General features: G+C 42.4%; 1 protein-coding gene across 3 annotated transcripts in view; it reads right to left on the bottom strand.

Annotated features, from left to right (window-relative positions):
* The window catches only part of TMEM45B (transmembrane protein 45B), a 29,589-nt gene extending 15,482 nt beyond the window's left edge, over positions 1-14,107 (bottom strand). Inside the window, exon 1 of one of the 3 annotated variants that reach the window (XM_054693206.1) lies at positions 14,084-14,107. The gene's annotated coding sequence lies outside the window, so the exon portion shown is untranslated. Of the gene's footprint in view, positions 1-3,763; positions 3,786-13,836; positions 13,885-14,083 lie in introns of those variants that run through there. The other 2 variants (XM_037505635.2, XM_037505636.2) reach the window with 2 other exon arrangements.
* Positions 14,108-14,431: the final 324 nt, after the last annotated feature.

Genomic DNA, 14,431 nt, shown 5'->3' with positions numbered 1-14,431 from the left:
CAGTGTATGTATTTCAGTCAATATGCCTGCTCTGTTTCCCACTCTGTCTCTGGTGAATCCTCTCACCGCCACCCCCCCCCATATCTCTGGCCTGTACCCCAGTTTTCGCATGCATGCATAAATAAATCTTTTTTTTTTTTTTTTAAGAACACTGGTTCCTAAGTCAGAATGACGGTGCTCAAGTCCAAGAATTGCTGATTTTGAGGAAGGTATGTAACTTCTCAGGATCATACTTTTGTTGTTAAGTGGGTATCTTGGAAGAGGTAATCTCCATGGTCCTTCCTAATTCTAAAATCCTTTTCAGTCTTTGCTCCTAAGTGTATTACCATAAAATAGGAAGAAATGAAACAAAAAATGACAAGGAATTATCACAAGTTCAGACATGGAGTGGGAAGAATGGAACAAAGGTGACAGAGGACATCAACAGGAGGTAGTCACAGGTTGCCACTTACGCATGCATTAGAGTGAAGGGCATCTCAGGACTTGAAAGGTTAGCTCATTTTTCAAATAACAAGAGTAAATTTTTTTTAAAGATTTATTTTTTTTTTTAAGATTTATTTATTTATTTATACAAGCACTGGGTACAGTCAGAAGCATGGGAGGATGAGAGAATTCACCAGAGCCAGAGTGGGAAACAGAACAGGCAGATGGACGAAACACACTGCTGAGGGGAGCAGCGGGCAGGAGAGGTCTGCGCGCCATGTGGGACCCTATCTGGCGGCCGGGGATCGAACCGGTGCTTCAGAGGCTGCGGGCAGCTTCGCAGCCCAGCACTCAACCACTGAGCCACCAGGGGAGGCCCAAAGATTTATTTTTATTTATATAAGAACTGGGGTATAGGTCAGAGGTGTGGGAGGATGAGAGAATTCACCAGAGATAGATTGGGGAGCAGAACAGGTAGATGGACCGAAGACACTGCTGAGGGGAGCAGCGGGCAAGACAGGAGAGGTCTGCTGTGCCATGTGGGAATCTCCAAGGCTTGCTGGGAATTGAACCGGTGCTCAGAAGCTGCGGACAGCTTCACAGCGTGGCGCTCAACCTGCTGAGCCACTGGGGAGGCCCAATAAGAGTAAATTTTATATAATATTTTCTCTTTCCTTATCAATGAATTTGTTGAGCACTTACATTAGTGAACAAGATGGATACTAGACATTCCACTTCATTCAACAGTCCTTGTCCTGTGCAAACCCTTGCTCCCATTTTCCATAGACCAGTTGTTGAAAACTCATCACTTCCCTTAAGCCTGCGTTCACTCAACTCTGATTCTCATTCATTAACATAATTGAGACTATATGGTTTCCATCACCTCAATTTCCTCTTCAAATCTTATATATCCTCACCTCTCCTCTAGGCCAATCCTCCATCTGTGCTTTTGATTATGTCCTTGCCTGTGCTTTCTGGGACCTAGATCTATCTATCATGAAGTTACCTCACCCTTCACTGCCTTTTACCCCTCAACTCTAACCAGGCACAATATTTTCACATAAAATAATAAAATCAAAAGGAAAAAGAATTACTCAACAATCAAAAAAGATAAACACATGCAGTTTGCAGCAACATGGATGGAGCTAGAAGGGATCATGCTCAGCGAAATAAGTCAGAAAGAAAAAAATACTGGATGGTCTCACTCATAGCAGGAATTTAGAAAACCTAAATAAGAGACCAGGAAAAAGACCAATCAATGCAAAGAAAAAAAAGACCAATCAAAATCAACAAGCAACTATAAACCAGAGACACACTAAGGGGCTGGGGGGGTGGGATTAGGGAGGGCGGGGAGAGGAAGAACTAGAGTCAAAATAAGGGGGGAGTGCAATGGTATGGGGAATATAACCAAAATGAAAATGCATACATTGTGCAAAGATGAAAATGATGTAAGAATTATATAAAATAAAATATTAAAAAAAGGAAAAAGAAACAAAAAATATCTGCTTTGATCCTGAATCTTCTAAGAACCACCATGTATTTCTCTTCCCATTTATTATTTCAAACATAAAAATACTATATAGATAGTATACAAAAGGTATAAAGAATAATTTAATAATGGTGTCACACCTTGCAGCTTAAGAAATGAAATATTACTGGGGGTGGCGGGGGGAGAGTCCACCTGACTCTGGTGGGGGGCTGGTTGCTTTGGTGGTGGGTGTACTGTGTACATACACCCCTATATCATACACAGTGTTGTAAGACAACATTACCTCAATGAAAAATAATACAATTTAAAAAATTAAAACATTACCAACATCCTTAGAGCTTTGCATAGGTTCTTCCTTGATGGTTCCCCTCCACCCGCTCCCCATAAGAAGTAAAAATTCATCCTAAATTGTGTGTTTAGCATTCTCTTGTCTTTGTTTTACTATATATTACATACATTTACTGCATACATTATCTCCAAATAACATCATAGTTTTCCAAATTTATAACTTCTATATATATATATACACATATAGCTATATAATATATTTATATTATCCAAACATGTAGATCTATTCTCAACATCTCCCCAGTCAACAGCCAATAAACACCTCTGGTAATAGGTTAATAGATAACTAAAGACAATTTATAATATTAAAATTATTTTTAAAAGCATTCATTATTGAACTCAATTAAAAATGAAGATTTCTTTGGATGGAAAGGAATTTTGATGGTTTATGTCAAAATAAGTTTCTTGAAAAAAACTCAGAAAGACAATTACTGTCTCCATTCAGTTCCCTCTCCACCACCACGCTGAAATTACATTTTTCACCAAATGTCCTACATATTGTTTCATCTAATGGAAATCTTTAAAATGTTGCCTTAATGGATTCTCTTCTGTTCTTGATGCTAGTCTGTAGCTAACTCTGTCAACTAGTCACTTATCTTTGAAATGATCTACTCTTTGGCTTTCATAATACTATTCTCTCCTAACCTTCCAAAATCATCTTTCTTTCTTTTAAGGGTCCTCTTCTTTTGCCTGTCTCTTAAACATTAGAAGTCTTTGGTCCTCTGTTCTTTTATCTTTCCTCCTGCACTATCTCTAGCCCTGATCGCTTCCCTAAGTTTCAGACACATATATCCCAAACCAGGTGAGCCAACAGAGAAGCCTATAAACAGTGATGCTTTTTAGACACCTCAAATTCAACATGCCCGAATCTCAATTTATCATCTTCCTTCCCCACCAATCAGCCTCTCATTGTATTCCAAAATGACTTTTGGGTAATGGCTTAACATGTAGTGTCTCTATTCAAGTCAGAATTGTGGGAGTCATCCTAGTCTCTTTTTCTGTCACTGACACATTTTCCTAATTTGCCAAGGGACTCAAAGTTCTGCTTTCCAGATTTTATGTTGTCCTCTCTGTTCTAACATTGATGTCATTTAAGATCTCATTGGCCTGTGGCTGGACTACTGCAGTTCCTCTAGTCCTGTCCTTCTACTCTAAAGCCAGTGTTATCTACCTACAGTGTAAATATGACTGCACCACTATATAATGTAAAACATGTCATTGCCTACTCACTATGCGGCCATGGTCCACACCCCCAGGATGGCATGTATCTAGGATGTATGTAGCTCTTTTCTTGTCTCTCCAGCATCAACTCTCATTTCTTCCCACCATAGCCCTTTGGAGTATCTATGCTCACACTATTCCCTCTACCCAGTGTGTCCTTTTTCTTCACCTGGTTTACCTCTACTCAGTTTTCAATAGGTGAACCTTCAGGTTGAGCTACATGCCCCACCTCTGTGCTAACAGTACCTTATAGAGTCCTTGATTTTTATCACCATGTCTTACCTGACTATAAGCTCCTTAAGAGCAGAGACATTATCTTCATCTTAAATGTCCCATGGCTTAGCACAAAATGGTAATCATTCTTGTTCTGAACAGAACTGATGCAACTTCATCTTAATCCCGAATCAAAAGGAAACTGTTTCCTAAACCCATTAGGAACTGTAGCTCAGTTCTTCTTCTAGAGCCTTCCCTATAAGAACAAAGAGCCTCCATGAGACCACCACATAGAAACAATTTCAAAAGCAGCCAGAACAGAGATTTTTCATTCTGGTCTGGATTATGTCTACAAAATTGTTTGCCTGATAGGTGGGGTGGGTCTTCTGAAATTAGTACATCACTGTGCAAATATTTGTACAATATACACCAGATGGTAGATAAAGGCTGGAGGAAGGAGGCAGAAAAACGTTAGAACAGATCAAAGAGAAGGGTTGGATCAAAGTGTAGGCCACATCAAAGAGAGTAGATGGAAATGAAGGACAATACATGGAAAGCATGGGACATGGGAGAAAAGACTCCAAATGGAACTGTGATTAAAGATGGGACCAGAGGTAGTATGTTGATGATAACCTAAGAAATTATTGCATCTTTAGTTCAACCATTCCCCATCCCCAGGGGAAATTCTACCTGGAGTCCTGGTAACTTGGGACCTTCCAAAAAATTTTTTAAAAAAATATTTATTTATTCATACAAGCACTGGGTACAGTCAGAAGCACGGGAGGGTGAGAGAATTCACCAGAGCCAGAGTGGGGAGCAGAGCAGGCAGAAGGACCGAAGTACACTGTTGAGGGGAGCAGCGGGCAGCAGGAGAGGTCTGCGCGCCATGTGGGACCCTCCTCCAGTGGCCGGGGAGCAGCCAGGGATCGAACTGGCGCTGCAGAGGCTGTGGGCAGCTTCGAAACCCAGTGCTCAACTGCTGCGCCACCGGGAGGTCCCCTTCCAAATTTTTTTCTTCTCTCTTTTTTTTTTTTTTAAAGATTTATTTATTTATGCACACAAGAACATGGGTACAGGCGGAGGTACAGGGAGTTATGTGTGTGAGAGGATTCACCAGAGACAGAGTGAGGAGCAGAACAGGCAGACTGACTGAAATACACTGCTGAGGGGAGCAGCAGGCGAGACAGGAGAGGTCTGCTGTGCCATGTGGGTTGCTCCCTGGCCAGCTGGGGATCGAACTCGTACTGCAGAGGCTGCAGATTGCTTCATAGTGCGGTGCTTAACCCCTTGTGCCACCAGGGAGGCTCCCAAATCTTTTTTTTTTTTTTTTTTTTTTTTAAATCTTTTTTTTTTTTTTCAAAGAGGCATGTATTTTTATTTATTTGTTTGTTTGTTTATACATGCACTGGGTACAGTCAGAAGCGCGGGAGGGTGAGAGAATTCACCAGAGCCAGAGCAGGGAGCAGAGCAGGCAGAAGGACCGAAGTACACTGCTGAGGGGAGCAGCGGGCAGCAGGAGAGGTCTGCGCTCCATGTGGGACCCTCCTCCGGTGGCCGGGGAGCAGCCGGGGATTGAACCGGCCCCGCAGAGGCCGCGGGCAGCTTCGCAACCCAGCGCTCAACCGCTGCGCCACTGGGGAGGCCCCCAAATCTTTTTTCTTAACAGCTGTTCCACACATCATATTTGAGCATCATCCAAGAAAAAGTAACATGAAAAGATACAAGAGAAACAGGAAATGGCAAGGGGATAAGTAGGAAGAACAAACTTGAAATGGAAGATGAAGTCAGTTTAATTCAAGCAACATATGTCCAGTGTCTATTATGTCAAAGGCATTGTTCCAGATGATGGAGGAACAGAGATAACCAGACTGGCACAACCTACAAGGAGTTTGCAATCTTCTTTAGAGATGGCTGAGAAAGAAAAACCAGCAGTAAAATATCTAGTATCTAATGCCCAGATTTTCCATTTAAGAGGTCTTTGAGGGCCTCCCTGGTGGCGCAGCGGTTGAGCGCTGGGTTGCGAAGCCGCCCGCGGCCTCTGCGGCGCCGGTTCGATCCCCGGCTGCTCCCCGGCCACCGGAGGAGGGTCCCACATGGTGCGCAGACCTCTCCTGCCGCCCGCTGCTCCCCTCAGCAGTGTACTTCGGTCCTTCTGCCTGCTCTGCTCCCTGCTCTGGCTCTGGTGAATTCTCTCACCCTCCCACGCTTCTGACTGTACCCCGTGCATGTATAAACAAAACAAACAAACCAGCAAACAAATAAATAAAGCATGCCTCTATTAAAAAAAAAAAAAAAGAGGTCTTTGAAAATTAAAGCAGGAATCAATAACATACATTTTCTGACCCCATCATGTAATCTAAAACTTTCCCAGTGGAAAAAAAGTGATGCATTTGTCCCAAGTTTTGATTATCACATGTCAGGCTAAGGATTTGGATATGGTATGGATTTAGATAGTGACCTTCAAGGTCATAAATTCTCTTCCAAATTCTATAACCAAGACACTTTCTTGTGATATTAGGAAAATATTTTCCCAATATAACCTCTTAAGGGAAAATACTAGACTAATTATACTTTTCCATCCTAATTAAATCATCTCCTAAATGGCCTGTTAGGACCCACTATAGAGCTTCCCTCTAAGGCCTAACTTATTCTGCATTATTAAGTAGATGGGTTATGAATATTCTGCATATAGTTATTCCAGAACCATTAATATATGTCTTCACAGGACTTTCATTACCCTAGGATCTTGGAGCTTTTTAATTTTCAACAGAATTCACTCTCCATGGAAGCCTTCTGATCTTCTCTGTGCTGCTGATAAAAGATGCCCACAAGTACTTCAAAGTGGGGCGGTCCAAAACAAAATTCTGAGTTTGAATATGACACGACCACATACGTATCTCAAAAACAACCTTTGCTATTAAATAAATCTAAGTTATTAATGACATTTTCTCTAATAGAAAGAAATGATTAGAGGTGAGGCCTTTCTACCCAGAAACTGCTTCTACTAGAAAGCTGCTTGCAACATGATGATAAGCCATCAAAGAAGCTTGCTTTGCCTAATCACCCTGTGATGAAGCTTGTCATTCTACAAGTCATAGGGCTGCTGCATTCCAGTACAGCATTCTTACCCAGGGACTTCTGAATAACACTGCCAACATGAAAAGAACAGCCAAAAACAACAGAAAAAGGAACTTTGAAAAGACAAACATCATAGGCAGCTGAAGAAAACATTTCAAATGTAGAAAAATTGCAGATTTAATATTCTCAGACAAATAAGAGAAGATACTGCATCCATGAGAAAAAATCATTTGGAGGGTCCCTCTACCCAAATAAAATTCCTTGGGGATTAAAATATGATGGAAGTTAGATCTCAAGCATCCAGAGAGGGAGGGGAGAGGTGGGAGAGACTATGGGTGCTCTGGTGGTGGGAGAGCAATGGGGAAACCCTGTTCTGTCAAAACATTCACAAGGTTGTAAAACAATGGTACTTCATTAAATTAAAAAGAAAAAAATGTGATGGTAGAAATATGTAAGAATTTAGATGAAAGATTGGAAGATTTATTAGAGCTGAAAGACAAGGTATGTAAATTTTAAAATAGAAGACAGGGACTAAGAAAATTAGAGGGGGAACCAAGATATCCAACACCTGAGTGGTTAATGTGGTTTCAGGAAACAGGACAGAGGAAACAGTATAACAGAAGAAAGCAACCCAGAATCGAAGAATATGATTTTTAGATTGAAAAGGGCTTTAAAGTACCTAAAATACTGATTGAAATAAAAACAACATCAACTTACAATATCATGAAATATCAGAGCATGAGGAATAAAGAAAACTCTACAACATCCAGAGATTAAAATGAAAGATAAGGGATCAGAAATAACAATGGTATCAGCTTCTCAACAACGCTATAAGAATGTAGAAGAAAATGGAGCAATGCTTTCAAAATTCTGAGAGGAAGTACTTTCCAATGACTATCCTATATCCAGCCAAACCACTAATCGAGTATAAAGGGAGAACAATGACATCATTAATGTGCAAGTTCTCAAAAAGCAACCTGGTCTTACAAGCCCTGAATCTTAAAGAATTTTGGAAGTCCTGTTTAAGAAAAAATTATAAAATTTCAAATAAAAAATTGGGTGTGAAAGTAAAGATTCATTTATATTGAGAAAAGAGATAATAACAAAATGGCTCTTTTAAATCTCTTTAGAAAATGTAGCAAAAATGCACCTCCCCCATTGACAACATGCAGCAATTTGCAACCCTCACAGGAGGGCCATGGATTTCATAGGCTTCAAGATAAACCTGCCTCTGCCTCTGTGAGTCCTTTTGCAGAACAAATGCTCCAGAAAACCAAGAAAGGAGAGGCACAGAATCCAAGAAATGAGAATCCAGTACAGTTCACAGGGTGGTAGCAAGGGGAGCAATCCAGGGATTGAAGGGCCAAGCAGAGTTCTTTACTTGATATTTAACTCAGAGGAATTTTATTATCCTGTCAATGCTTGAGCAAAAATTGGTAAGGAGTAATTAAAAAAGTAAAACTAAAGATGCAGCAATTGCTAACTCCAGGAGAAACAAAATGGTTGTACAAGAAAGTATAAAAACCATGGCATATCACATGACTCAGTTGTGAATAATAAACACTAAACATTACTATCTCAAATTAGGATACACCTGAGGCAGGAAAGATCCCTGCCACAAGGATAGGCCAGGCCTCAAGGACAAAATTTTACCAAAATTTTGCTGTTCCCATGGGCTGGTAAACAAAAGGTTAAAAACCTGATGACTGTAGGCCCAGGCACCTGCCATGAATGTCCTTGGCTCATTGTTTTTTTATGACTACTATTTCCCATTCCTGAGCTATCTTTCCACAGCTTATCAAGTTTGTTGCTATGGGAAGAATACAGGCCCAGAAGAAAGAGTCAGAGACTTTGATGCCAGACCAGTTCGAACTGAAGCTGTGGGCACACATCATCCATGAGATGCTTGCCTTAAGGTCAGGAGCTCTGCACCAGCACCTCACTGCGGCTGATGGGTGCCCACAATTAGCAATAATAATGGACTTCAGTCTACTCTCCTTGCTTTCTCAGCCAATAAAATTTGCTCTCAAACACTACTCCTAAAACCTATGCAGAACCCCTCGCCCTGGCACCCAGGGGAGTCTCTCCTATGCCCAGAGAGCTCTCCCCTGAGTTCTCTGTCTTGCCCTTCTACTAATCAGTAATTGCTGACTCCTTGCTTGCCCTCACTAGTGTCTGTGAAGTCTTTTTTTCAGACCTGAAAAGAAGTCTCGAGGGAAGACTTTCCCAGGTTTGGAAGCAGGGCCCCTAAATCTATCTCTCTGAGCCCGGTGGGTGAGCAGTAGATAGTGTGACTGGTTTGCTTCCAGTTTATCTACCTGTGATGTTGGAGGGTGGGCTTGGACTGAGGGGCCTGAGGCCTGCTCTCTTGTCTGGTGACATAACTATATTGGGACTTTGCAAGAAAGAGAGGTGAAGGTAAAATAGAATAATGGGGATATAAGAGAGCTAACTCATCCTCCAAGGTAGGATTACCTAGAAATGGAAAATAAAAATGAAATAACCAGCACTAAAATGGTATTTGGGAACATGGTAGTAAGTATGAGAAAGACAGAGGCAAAAGAATTGAAAGCAGTTGCCTCTGGGGAGGCAGTTCAGCACAGATTCAGTAAAAGCCTTTTAGAACTTAACACTTTTAAGACTATATATTTTTTATGTTGACCAAAGTAGACTATTAAAAAACAGCCTTGAGAGGAGTGAGATGGAAACTACCAGAAATAAAATGAAGGTGTTTCTGCTAAAGATCCCAAAGTCAGTATTTTTGAAGTGGTTGTCCCTCAGTCTCCTGCATTCAAATTACCCAGCATTTCAGTTCACAATGCAGATGTATAGTCCCATTCTAGATCTAAATAATCAGCATTTTTCAGGGTGGGACTCCAGAACCTATAATTTTCAAAAATTCTCATGGACCCACTACATTATTTATAGCCTTATAGTAAATCAACCAAACGAAATGAAAAACAACAACCAGCTATGTAGAAACAGTGACCTATAAATCAAACTATGGCAGAGACTGCTAGCTGCTCACCCAACATCCACTCTCCCCTTAACAGAATCCCTATTTTGTGGATTTAGCAACATGTCCATGAAAACTCTAGATTAATTCTCTTACAGTTTATCAGTGGCTATGTGACATATATCAATGAGATATAAGCAGATATAAGAGCTATTAGAAGCTTTCTAGGTGGGGCTTCCAAACAAGCTCTTATGTTATAAAATAAGGACAGACTCAGGTGGTCCATGCCTTCTATTTTTATTTCTGCCCTTCTTATGGTAAGCACCGCAGAGTGGCCTGTCTTTCAAGTAGGATAAAAGTCCCACACTAAGGATGGTGATGCAGGAAGACAGAAGAGAGAAAACAAACTGGAAAAAAAAAAAAAAACCAAAAAAAAAAACCAAACTCCTCACTTATTAAGGCGCTGTGATAGACTTTTTTGTTAGTTACAGCTGAATGAAGTCTTAATGGCATCTCATACTATTCACATGCTTATGTGATATATATTGGACACATGATTGGGCACCTGCTGTGCTGTGGGCACTGTGCTGAGTCACACACTGGGTCAGACAGTTAAGGCGCTGTCCTCATGGAACAAGGAATACAGTTAGAGCTGAAGAATCCAGGACTGAGTCTAGGATTCAAGGAAGCAATGGTTTTCTGTCACAGACCCCAGAGCAATGGAGTAAATCAAAATAAACCACTTGATTTATGTATCTAGGACTCTTTCAGGGACCACATGCCAGAAAGATCAATAGCTTGAATCTTGGGAGACTTAGGTTTTTGCTGTAGTTCTTCAGCAAAGTACATCTGGGGGTGATTAATTTTTCCTGACTCTACTTTTCTTCTTTGAAAACTAGGAAGATTGAATTTCATCTTTCTGGCTACCCTCAACTCTAAAATATTTTTGTGATTACTTGGACCAAGATGGACATGAAACAGACCAGACCAGAATGTTTCCACATTTAGATTCTGAGAGTCAGAAAATATATTAAATAAATTATCAGGGATAATTATTAAATAAATTTATAAAATAAATTTATTAAATAAATTATCAGGGAAAACATATAAATAAATTATCAGGGAAAACAATTATCAGGGAAAACAAAATACCAACACCTCCTACCCCAAAATAAAACAAGCAAGCATCCAGGAGGGAGCAGGATTTTGTGAAAGAAGTTCTAGTTTGAATCCTTGTTCTATCAGCTGTTGCTCAATGTCTCTAAATTTCAGTCTCCTCATTTATGAAACAGGACTATTACACTATTACACTATTGCTGCTTCTGGACATTATCTTCTACTTTATAAAGCCCTTATGTGACTGATACCAGCAATTTATTAATAATGACGTATCTAAATTCTGCAAAGGAAACACATGAGTGTGTATTGCTATCTTCAATTTTGATCTTCGTCACAGAAGACTGATCTTTTGAGTTTCCTTCTCTCTCAAACAGTGTAACTGGTGACCCATTTTATTTTATATGAGAGTAGAAAAGGGAAACAAAACCAACTAAAATTCAAATCACTTCTGTTTGTTTTTAGCTAATAGTAATAAAGGTGGGGGGAAAAGGGGAGCTGAGTTCAAGTGAAGTGTGGGGGTTACAACACTTGCCTATAGCCTTGGACTATTTCTAGGCAATATTGCATAGCATCATGAGTAGTTCTAATCTCATGACCTGTCTATAGAAAGAAATGTAGAACTGAAATCTGTCTATATACACATCCATTAGTTGATGACAGAGTACTGACTTCTTTTACCCATAATTATAAAATGTTTTGCAATAAACAGGAACTTTGATGATGGGAGTGGCTCCACATATGGTAAAACTGCACTAGCCCTTGTTTAACAAGCAGTTAAGTTTGAGGAAAAGAGATAATCTTTTGATTATAACAAACATAATTAGTATCTGCAGTTTGACCAATTAGGCATGAGCTCTGAGGATAACTTGAAGGTGGTGGGGGGCTAAGAGAAGTTATTCTCCGTTCTTCCTCCCTTACCCAGCCCTTGCCAAATCCTGACTAACTCAAATTGCTATTTGCTATAATTAGACAACAAACACAGCCAAGGAGAAGTTGGGGAAGATGCCAAATAGAATCACTGCTGCCAAACACGACATTCAGTAGCTCACCTCTGCCATCACAACCGACATCCATGGAAAAAAGAGAGGGCGGGTGGAACCGCAGAATATAAGGCAAACGAAACAGCCCAAATGCCCCAAAATAGATGACTGGATCAAGAAGATGTGGTACATATACACCATGGAATATTACTCAGCATTCAAAAAAGATAAACACATGCAATTTGCAGCAACATGGATGGCACTGGAAGGGATCATGCTCAGCGAAATAAGCCAGAAAGAAAAAGAAAAATACCGGATGGTCTCACTCATAGCAGGAATCTAGAAAACTTAAATAAGGGACCAGGAAAATGAATAACTATAAGAAAGTGAAAATCAAAATCAACAAAAAACTATGAACCAGAGACACTTTTTGCGGGGTGGGGGGCGGGAGGGGAGGGATTGGGGTCAAAATGGGGGGGGGTTGCAATTGTATGGGGAATATAAAAATAAAATTAATTATTTAAAAAAAAAAAAGGCAAAACGAGCAGTATGAGATAAATAAGAGGTGGTAGTGTTTCCACCTCCCATGAAAGAAGGGAGAAGAAATCAATGCCCTTTGGCACCCATAAAACCAGAACAAATTATGCACAATTAGTAATAATCCTTCACCCTTGTAAAATCAAGGGACCCTATTTTGTAAAGCCTTGATATCAATTCCATTTCTTTCCCGGGAAGTTTAGGAACAGAGGGTAAGGAAATCATGACTAAGTTGCCACTCTCAGTCATGGAGAACTAAGCCTGACACAGCACTGGAGCCACCTCACTTACTGCTCGTCCCACCCCGTGAACCAGATGCACATCTGGTTAAAAACAGTACAGGTTACTTATGAACAATAAGCCATGCTACCGCTTCAAACAATGCAAAAATACAGGTAAAGTTCTCAAGCCACTTTAGAAGCCAAACAGCGGTGGGTGGGGCAAGTTCACAGGGTGAAGGATGAGGAAGAAAATGGCAGCTGAAAATGTGAAGGCAATGGCCATTTGTGTGACTTTCAGAAGAGGTGCCTAGCTAAAAAGTTTTAAATGATCTATTTCATAAAGCAATGGGTTTCCCTTGCTGAACACAAATCCTACAGCCAGGCCCACATCACTTCTTCACAGTTTATCTCTCGAGACCTAGATAAGGTCACTTAAAACAATTTTTAGGTCCACCTTAATTAACCCTCTCCAACCACTGCTAATCCTACCTCTTGGCTCCTGATATCCGTTTCTACCCTCTGGCTTTTTAGAAGACGCTAAATAAATAGCTCAAGGGACTTTATCAATCCATGGCCTCTTATTTATCAATCCATGGCCTCCAGATTTCCTGACCTAAAGAAAGTATCTGGCTCGTGTATTTGAGGATTATCGCTGCTAAGAAGAGACACTGGGGATACCCACGCCCACTGCCACATGGAGACACTGAGCACAGCTTTGGTCTCTGGGCCAGAAAGGAGCCCCCACAAGCGGGTTGTCCTTGGATCCTGGGGCGCAATGGAGAGCTGGGACTTCAGGCTCCCCAGTTCCTCTCCACCCGCAACGCGATGGACCAGACTGGCTGGAGACGCAGGGGTACCCATTCCAGGACCGCCAGCCACAGGACACAGGGGCGCGGGGTGGAAGCCGTGGGGTGCGCTCCAGCCCCTCCCACCTCCTCTGCCCCAACTCCCTGCCCTGCCCGAGAGCTCCCTCCTCCGAGTTCGCCTCTAATCCCAACTCCCTTCCGGTCCCCGAGCCCCCAACTATCCCGAGCCCCTCTTCCGGTTCCACTCCCCTTGGGGTCCAAGCCCCCGCCCCTCCGAGGCTCCTCCTTCGAACCCCGCTCCACTTTCGAGTCTCCCTCCCAATCCAGCCCAACCTCCCTCAAGGTGGGAGCCGCCTACCTGTTGGCGCCCCCTTCCCACCCGAACGCCTCCTAGTCCGAGCCTCGCACCCCCTCTTGGCTAGCCCCGCTCGCGGCCGTGCCTGACCTGCGCCTTGCGCCTCGCGCCGTCGCTGTCCCCGTCGCGCTCCGAGTGCAGCCGCCACCCAGCAGGTGAGAGCACCCGCCCGCCCAGCCAGGGGCAGGGCCCCCAGTCGGCCTTCCGCCCTGCCACCCCTCCCCGCCGCCGCCCGCTGGCTGCACCTCCGGCCTCCAAAGCCCACACGCCCTTGGCCCTCTGGCCGAGGTGTCCCCTGGCCCCCGACACTCCCTAAGGCGTGTGCTCTCACGCAGACCTGTTCCCGGGTACCAAGGAGGGTGATGCAGAGCCGGTGCAGAGCCTGGGAGGCGGGAGGACGGGGAGCCGAGGCCGCTGTGAGAAGACTGTTTGCCAAGCGCTGCAATCACCTTGGTCAAACAGGCGTGCGGACTAGTCACCCCGCCACCCTTCCGCGAAGCAAGGCTCTGTGTCATATCTGGACCAGAATCCAGTCTTCGGGTGTAACCTTGGCGTTCCAATGAGTCGTTCACTCGTTCACTGTCATTCATTCATTCATTCATTCATTCATTCATTCATTCATTCATTCAAAACTCTTGCACCTGCTAAGCACAGTTCAAAGTGCTGGCGATAGAACTACAAGGCG

The sequence above is a fragment of the Talpa occidentalis genome, unplaced genomic scaffold, assembly GCF_014898055.3.
Source record: "Talpa occidentalis isolate TD23 unplaced genomic scaffold, MPIMG_talOcc4v2.1 talOcc4.12, whole genome shotgun sequence".
Lineage (NCBI taxonomy): Eukaryota > Metazoa > Chordata > Mammalia > Eulipotyphla > Talpidae > Talpa > Talpa occidentalis.
The sequence above is the reverse complement of the archived record's forward strand: the minus strand, read 5'-3'. Positions and strand labels throughout refer to the sequence as shown.